Source organism: Mastomys coucha, unplaced genomic scaffold, assembly GCF_008632895.1.
Source record: "Mastomys coucha isolate ucsf_1 unplaced genomic scaffold, UCSF_Mcou_1 pScaffold22, whole genome shotgun sequence".
Classification (NCBI taxonomy): Eukaryota; Metazoa; Chordata; class Mammalia; order Rodentia; family Muridae; genus Mastomys; species Mastomys coucha.
In genome coordinates this window covers 138,878,637-138,884,880 of record NW_022196905.1, presented here as the reverse complement: position 1 = coordinate 138,884,880, position 6,244 = coordinate 138,878,637, and the positions used below count along the sequence as shown (strand labels likewise).

Here is a 6,244-nt window from a genome sequence, read left to right as displayed (position 1 = left end):
GATGTTCTGGGTTAGGAGCTTTTTGCTTTTTGCATTTTCTTTGACTGTTGTGTTAATGTTTTCTATGGCATCTTCTGCCCCTAAGATTCTCTCTTCTATGTCTTGTATTCTGTTGGTGATGCTTGCATCTACAACTCCTCATTTCTTTCTTAGGTTTTCTATCTCTAGGACTGTCTCTCTTTCTGATATCTTTATTGTTTCTATTTCCATTTTTAGATTCTGGATGGTTTTGCTCATTTCCTTCACCTGTTTGATTGTGTTTTCCTGTAGTTCTTTAAGGGATTTTTGTGTTTCCTCTTGAAGGGCTTCTAGCTGTTTACTTGTGTTCTCCTGTATTTCTTTGAGAGTGCTATTTATGTCTTCCTTAAAGTCCTGTATCATCATTATGAGAAGTGATTTTATATCTGAATCTTGCTTTTCTGGTGTGATGGTGTGTCCAGGACTTTCTATGGTGGGAGTATTAGGTTCTGATGATGCCAAGTAACCTTGGTTTGTGTTGCTTATATTCTTATGCTTGCCCCGTATCATCTGGTTATCTCTAGTGTTACCTGTCCTTGCTAAATCTGACTGCAGCTTGTCCTTCCTGTGATCCTGGTTGTGTCAGAACTTTTCAGAGTCAAGTTGTCTCTGTGATCCTGTAATTCTGGTATCCTGTGACCCTGGGCTTGTTAGAGCACCTGGGAGGGGAGCTTCCTCTGGGTGTTTTGGGAATGACTTCAGAGTTTGCACCCAAGGTCTGCTCAGGGCACCAGCTGGCCCAGACAGACCAGAAGCAACCCGAGCCACTGGGCTGGCAGAGTTCCTGTGTGCCTGGTCCAGCTGGTCCCAGTTACTCCAGGTGTTGGGATAGATGTTGTGTCCTCCTCACCTCTGATCCTGGGCGTGTTAGCTGTCCTCTCCATTTCTAACCCTCCCCACTTGAGTCCCACTCACTTCCCTGAATCTTTTCAACTTCCATCCTGTGTCTTTTGTCCCAATCTTTCAAAGCTGGGACAGTCACTTGTTCAATATCTCCACTCACATGGATCACAGTTTCCTGTTTATTTCATTGGTCGTTGGTAGATCTTCTCCAGATTCGTGGCCTTCTGCCCAAATCCTGCATGTCTGTAATGGTAAGTGCCTACTCCCCTTTGTGGCTAGTGATTTCACCATTCTTGTGTACTTGATTCATGTCCCCAAACTTCCCCTAGAAAGAATTTTCCCAGCCCACTAGACATTCCATTCACTCACTAAGTCTGTTTGGGCAAAGTGTAGTTACCACCAGAGATTTATATATCTTTCTGCTAACTGCCCTGGAGCCACCAATATTCACACATTCCTGTAGGAGACTAGGAGCTAGAGACACAGAACATAGCGATAGCAATGAATAAGACAGTCAGGGTCACTGTCCTCACAGAACTGGCAGGTTAATTACTGAGGGAGACTGAGATACAAATAATTAAAAACAAAACAGACAAGCAGACAAACATCTTACCGAAGTATAGGAACCACACAAAACTGGGAAATAGCTCAGTGGATATAATGTCATTTACAAGCATGAGAACCTGAGTTTGGACCAAGAACTTATGTAAAAGCCAGTCCATGTCTGTAACGTTAGAGCTGGTAGTGAAGGCGTGATGAGGATGGGCGGGTCCTAAAAGCTGAATTCATGAGCTCCAAGATGCCATGAATGATCCTGTCTCAGTAACAATAGAAGGAAGGTTAGTTGAGGAAAGGGGAAAGAGCTTAGAGGGGGCCAGGAGGATAATAAGGGTGAATACCATCAAAATGCATTATGTACCTGCAGAAAACTGTCACAGTGAAAGCCAGTATTATGTGCAAGTAATATGTGATAAAAAGATTATATCATATACACACACGAATACAATCAGAGCTATGAATGGTTTGCTGTTTGAATAGAGTTGTAAAAAATATAATAAAATAAGAGGATGTTCTGACAAGGTGGTGCATTCTTAGACCTTGGGAGGGACTGAGAGCTCACAGCCAGCTTAGACTATATAATGAGAGGATAGATAGATAGATAGATAGATAGATAGATAGATAGATAGATAGATAGTTTGAGGACTAGTGGTGTTTGCCTAGGGTGTATGAAGTCCTGGGTTCAATCCCCAGAACTGCATAAACTAGACATGTTAGAGCACACCCAGTTTCAGCACTCAGGAAATGAATACAGGAGGATCAGAAGTTCAAGGTTATCCTCAGCACATAGTGAGTTTGAGGCCAGCCTGAACTACATGAAAATCTCTGTCTTAATTAAAAACGAGAAATAAAATAAAATAATAAAGGAAAAATGCTGGAAAGGAAACAGCAAACACAAGCCAAGCACCTGCTTTGATTCTGAGGGCACTGGGAAGGTGAAAGGGTTTCCAGCAGGAGAATAGACACGTGACAGGATTTGCATTCTGAAAGGTCACCTGCTCAAGTTTCCTCTGGGAGGCTCCCAGGGGAAGGAGGTAAGGAGGAGGAAGTGCCTGCAGCCTGGGGAAGTGGCTGTCCTCAGTCACTTTCTGGAAATCGCTCTCTCCCTAAGTCATTCTGAATCCACAGGGCAGCTGCATCCAATGACTTAGCTGAGTTGCAGTGTGACAGCTCGGGCTCCATATCTCAGGGCAGGGCAGCTCAAGGACCACCCAGTTCTAGACTATCTCAAAGTACAGATAAACCTGCCTGGCCTCCAGCACTGCCTCCTCCTGCTTAACCCCTCTTCTTCTAACCCTCCCTCCCCCACAATGCCTATATGAGCTTTGGGTTCTAACTGCTTTACAGTTTAACTCCTTCATCTTTTCTCCCCTTCTGAGGAGGGACTCTAGCGCTCCCAGGTCAATGCTCTATCCCAACTCTCCACTGTGAGGAAATGAACCTCAGATGGCAGGGAATGACAAGGGGTATGAAGAAGTAGACTCAAAGGTAAGATTTAAGGTCCATGAGGTGTGTAGTTTCTACTACCCTAAGATGCTAGCGGCCAGTGGCTGGGCAGAAGAGGCAGGACTTCCAGGTTCCCACAGGCAGGCTAGGAGAGGCAGAAGAGAGGGATTCGCCATGCTTCGGAGGGAGACAGAGCCACCGGCCATGTTCTCAGGTGGAGTGAACATTGACCGCTAGTATCTTTACTGATCAATCAAGAACCAATTGGGGAACAGGACCTTTAGTGTTCACAGGCAGATTCCTGATCAGAACCACTCCCTACAGTCCCACACCTATCCAACAGACCTTGTCCATGAGGGCGGAGCTCTGGTGCCTTCCCGACAATGATGGGAGCAGGATTTGGGCAAGAGTACCTAGGCAGGCACAAGCTGTCCTAAAACCTCCAAACAGGCCACAGAGCTGAAAGTGGGTGAGGTAGTACATAGTGTATACCTGTAACCCCAGCACATGGGAGGTGGGGACAAAAAGATTAGGTGTTCACTCTGTGACTGCCAAATGACCATAGTTCTATTCTTTGGACCTACATGGTAGGTGAGAACTGACTCCTGCAAGTTTTTCTCCATCCTTCACATGTACACCATGGCATGTGTGCTTACACACACAACACAAGCATTCATGTGTGCATGCACACACACACACACACACACACTCATGCGCACACACACACATGTACACATACTAAATAAGTATAAAAATGTTTATAAAGAACAGGCGTCCAAGGTTAAGATCAGCACATGGTAAGTTTGAGACCAGTCTGAGGTACTCAAGACTTTCATAACAAAGAGGAGTCAGCAATGAAGCTCAGTTGGTAGAGTGCTTGCCTAGCATGCAGAAAGCTCTGCATTTGATTGGATAGAGCACATCTGAGGTCAACCTGGGCTATGTGAGACCCCAACTTAAAACAGAAATAAAAGAAAAAGAAGAGGAAAAGCATAAGCCCCAGAAGTTTTATATTTCTTTTGTGACATATAATTATAAGTATCCATGGGGTATGGTGTGGAAATTTCTTCTTTCTTTCCTCCCCTGTACTGGGAACCTGTGTGTATGTGTGTGTGTGTGTGTGTGTGTGTGTGTGTGTGTGTGTGTGCATGTGCAAATGGAACATGTATTACATGTTCCTGTGTATTTCGGTGTGCACATGCATGTGGAGATCAGAGGTCAACCTTAGGCATCATTCCTCAGAAGCTGTCTACCTTGTCCTTTGAGCCAGCATCTCTTATTGGGACCTGGAGCTCACTGATTAGGCTAAACTGACTGACCACCAAGTCCAGGGACCCACCTGAGTCCACCTCCGCAGCACTGGGATTATGAGTGCTTGCCACCATGCACAGCTTGTTACATAGGTGATCAAACTCAGTTCCTCATGCCTGCCCAGCGAGCACCTTTTACCCACAGGTCCTTCTCCCCAGCCCTTGTATTGGAGAGTTTTGAACGCCTCTCTTTTAATGATTTTGAGATTTATAATAAACTGTCATAAATTAAAATTTCCATCCTGTGCAGTAAAGTACTAGGACTCATTCTTCTTGTCCGACTATATTTGGTACCCATTCTCCATTCTCCCTTCTAGCATCTCTGGCACTAGAGGGGTTAACGTGATACTAGAATGAAATGAACATCAATGGGACGAGACTCTTTTTAATGAGCTGGTCATGGATGCCTCGAGGGAAAGACCGTAAAAGTCAACATATGAAATTCAGAGAGCCTCTTCCACAGCAAATAAAGAGACTCTTATCTCCTGCAGGCAGAAGACAGGAAAAGTCAGGGCCTGGCCTTCAGTGTTAGAGTAAGCTAGGTCCTCCCCAGTCAATTGAGTGAATCTCTGTCTCTGCCAGTCTGTTGCTCAGGGCATAAGACAGAAGAAGAGAAACCCCGAAGATGGGGTTGGGGTCACCGGGCCACTGTCCTCTGGCACCTTGAAGACCAAGCCTTTGGCCCCACAGAAGGACTAATGGAAGATTATGGACTAGTATCAAGAGCTGCCTTCCCTCCTTCCCTAGTCCCAGACTACCTTCAAGGGTCCAATCCCCCACACACACACACCGGGGAGGGCTATACCAGCCAGAGTGGGAGGAATGTGGGGGTGTCAAGCCTCCCCACAGCCTCGTGTGTTTGCATGCTTGCTCCCAAAAGTGTCCCACAATTCACTTCTGTAGATCAGAGGCCAGTCCATCCTCTCCTTCTGGTCATTGTCGTTAAAGTTCCATTTTATTATTTTTAGTGTGGGGTGTGTGTGTGTGTGTGTGTGTGTGTGTGTGTGTGTGAGTATGTGCGCACAGGGTGACCATGGAGGTCAGAGTACAATTCTGTGGATTGGTATTTAATATTGGTCCCAGGGATTGAACTCAGGTCACCAGGCTTGACAGCAGGTACCTCTACCTGCTGAGCCATCTCACTAACCCATCCAAGATCTTGAGGCACTGTGTGTTTTGTTTCTTCTGCTGCCGTTATGCAAAGCCCCGGGTGTCAGGCCTTGAAGCCTCTGGCCTATTTTCCTACCTCTGTCTTCTTCTATCTTGCCTTTAGAGTGCTGGCATTTCAGGTGGTCACTCTATCCAGCTTTCACATAGATTGTGGAGACTAAACACTGGGCTAGCTTGCTCAGTGCGTTAACTCCTGAACCATGTCCCAGAATGGTCCTGGGGATTTTGTAGCCCGGTTTTACTTGTTGCTTCCTCACTGCTGCTGTATCAGTACCAGCCTGACCTCTGCTGCCATGCCCCGACCCCCGCCCCTGCCATGGGTTTCTCTCCAACTCTAAGCTAGAATAAACCCTTTCTTGCCCTTCCTTACTTAAAATTTTCCAGTATTTGGTCACAGCAATGCAGAAAAAGTAACTATATCCCCCGGGGTTGGGGTGGGGGGCTGGATGCAGACACCTATGATGAAGGCTGCAATCGATTGATCAATCGATCGAGGGGGCGGTAAGTCTTTATGCAAGAGTTTGCTGTTACGGAAATGCTTTCCTGTGGACCTGCACTGCATTGAACACCCTGCAAAGACTCTTGGAAGGAAGTGTGAGTACCGTACAGGGATGGAGCGTCTCCAAAACTTGGAGAGAGCAGCCACGGTGAAGTGAGACAGAAATATCATGGAAGAACCAAAGCCGAGGCTGGAGACACGGCTCAGCAGTTAAGAGCACACACTGCCCTATCAGAGAATCTGAGTTCAAATGCCAACGCAGACATCAGGCCGCCCCAAATGCCTGTAGCTCCAGCTCCAAGGGATCTGACGCCCCCTTCTGGCCTCTGTTGGTAACTGCATACACACATGCACACACCCACTTGCAGATACATAAGTGAAATAAAAATGAATGGGGGGG

At 46.3% G+C, this 6,244-nt stretch overlaps 1 long non-coding RNA gene across 1 annotated transcript in view; it reads left to right on the top strand.

The window, feature by feature from the left end:
• Nucleotides 1–2,785: 2,785 nt before the first annotated feature.
• Nucleotides 2,786–6,244, top strand: part of LOC116070997 — a 24,716-nt gene continuing 21,257 nt past the window's right edge. The window contains exon 1 of the long non-coding RNA XR_004110662.1: nucleotides 2,786–2,907. This is a non-coding gene — a long non-coding RNA (uncharacterized LOC116070997). The remainder of the gene's footprint in view (nucleotides 2,908–6,244) is intronic.